Below are 2,500 nucleotides of genomic sequence, written 5' to 3' on the forward strand. Positions count from 1 at the left end.
CGGTACAACACGCAGTATTTGGCTTGTTCATGCCATTTTGTGTGCTTTCACAACATTTTACCTGTCGCAGTTTCGTACTCGCAATAAAACAACACTATCTCGTTAGATGACGTCGTTTTTGGTGGTTTCACGACGCTACCTAGCTTAAACTAACATAACTCAACCTAACATAACCTTCGCACTTCTATCGTTAGAAAACGTTTTACTCGCTACTTTACATTGCTTTCTACAACATTACGACGGTTTCAAGCGCTTTCACATTAGATATCGCAGTTCCCAACTTGTAAAGGTGAAAAACACTGCATCTCACTAAGTGACATTGTTTATTGCGGTTTTACGACGGTTCATACCTTAACCTAACGTAACCTAACCTAACCTAACCTAACCTAACCAAACCTAACCTAACCTAACCTAACGTAACCTAACCTAACCTAACCTAACCTAACCTAACCTAACGACGTTTGCAAGCGCTTTCACATTAGATATCGCAGTTCCCGACTCGTAATGGTGAAAAACACTGCATCTCACTAAGTGACATTGATTAATGCGGTTTTACGACGGTTCATATCTTAACCTAACCTAACATTCGCACTTGTATTAACGCTCTATTACACTGTTTCGTTCACAATTAGGATATTTGCATAACCTCACAGTTTTTCACCAACTTATTGCAGTACAGAACGCTGTATCTCGCTAAATGACATCGTTCTTTAAGGTTTCACGATGCTTGCATGCGCTTTAACGAGAATATCACAACATAGCAGTTTCGCACTTGTAACGGTAGAACACGCAGTATTTGGCTTGTTCATGCCGTTTTGTGTGCTTTCACAACATTTCACCTATCGCAGTTTAATACTCGCTATAAAACAACACTATCTCGTTAGATGACGTCGTTTTTGGTAGTTTCACGACGCTACCTAGCTTAAACTAACCTAACCTAACCTAACCTTCGCACTTCTATCGTTAGAAAACGTTTTACTCGCCACTTTACAATGTTTTCTACAAGATTACGACGGTTTCAAGCGCTTTCACATTAGATATCGCAGTTCCCAACTTGTAAAGGTGAAAAACACTGCATCTCACTAAGTGAAATTGTTTATTGCGGTTTTACGACGGTTCATACCTTAACCTAACGTAACCTAACCTAACCTAACCCAACCTAACCTAACATAACCTAACCTAACCTAACCAAACCAAACCTAACCTAACGTAACCTAACCTAACCTAACGTAACCTAACCTAACGTAACGACGTTTGCAAGTGCTTTCACATTAGATATCGCAGTTCCCAACTTGTAATGGTGAAAAACACTGCATCTCACTAAGTGACATTGTTTAATGCGGTTTTACGACGGTTCATATCTTAACCTAACCTAACATTCGTACTTGTATTGAAAAACGCTCTATTACACTGTTTCGTTCACAATTACGATATTTGCATAACCTCACAGTTTTTCACCAACTTATTGCAGTACAGAACGCTGTATCTCGCTAAATGACATCGTTCTTTAAGGTTTCACGATGCTTGCATGCGCTTTAACGAGAATATCACAACATAGCAGTTTCGCACTTGTAACGGTAGAACACGCAGTATTTGGCTTGTTCATGCCGTTTTGTGTGCTTTCACAACATTTCACCTATCGCAGTTTAATACTCGCTATAAAACAACACTATCTCGTTAGATGACGTCGTTTTTGGTAGTTTCACGACGCTACCTAGCTTAAACTAACCTAACCTAACCTAACCTTCGCACTTCTATCGTTAGAAAACGTTTTACTCGCCACTTTACAATGTTTTCTACAAGATTACGACGGTTTCAAGCGCTTTCACATTAGATATCGCAGTTCCCAACTTGTAAAGGTGAAAAACACTGCATCTCACTAAGTGAAATTGTTTATTGCGGTTTTACGACGGTTCATACCTTAACCTAACGTAACCTAACCTAACCTAACCCAACCTAACCTAACATAACCTAACCTAACCTAACCAAACCAAACCTAACCTAACGTAACCTAACCTAACCTAACGTAACCTAACCTAACGTAACGACGTTTGCAAGTGCTTTCACATTAGATATCGCAGTTCCCAACTTGTAATGGTGAAAAACACTGCATCTCACTAAGTGACATTGTTTAATGCGGTTTTACGACGGTTCATATCTTAACCTAACCTAACATTCGTACTTGTATTGAAAAACGCTCTATTACACTGTTTCGTTCACAATTACGATATTTGCATAACCTCACAGTTTTTCACCAACTTATTGCAGTACAGAACGCTGTATCTCGCTAAATGACATCGTTCTTTATGGTTTCACGATGCTTGCATGCGCTTTAACGAGAATATCACAATATAGCAGTTTCGCACTTGTAACGGTAGAACACGCAGTATTTGGCTTGTTCATGCCGTTTTGTGTGCATTCACAACATTTTACCTATCGCAGTTTAATACTCGCAATAAAACAACACTATCTCGTTAGATGACGTCGTTTTTGGTAGTTT

The sequence above is a fragment of the Rhipicephalus microplus genome, unplaced genomic scaffold, assembly GCF_043290135.1.
Source record: "Rhipicephalus microplus isolate Deutch F79 unplaced genomic scaffold, USDA_Rmic scaffold_37, whole genome shotgun sequence".
NCBI lineage: Eukaryota > Metazoa > Arthropoda > Arachnida > Ixodida > Ixodidae > Rhipicephalus > Rhipicephalus microplus.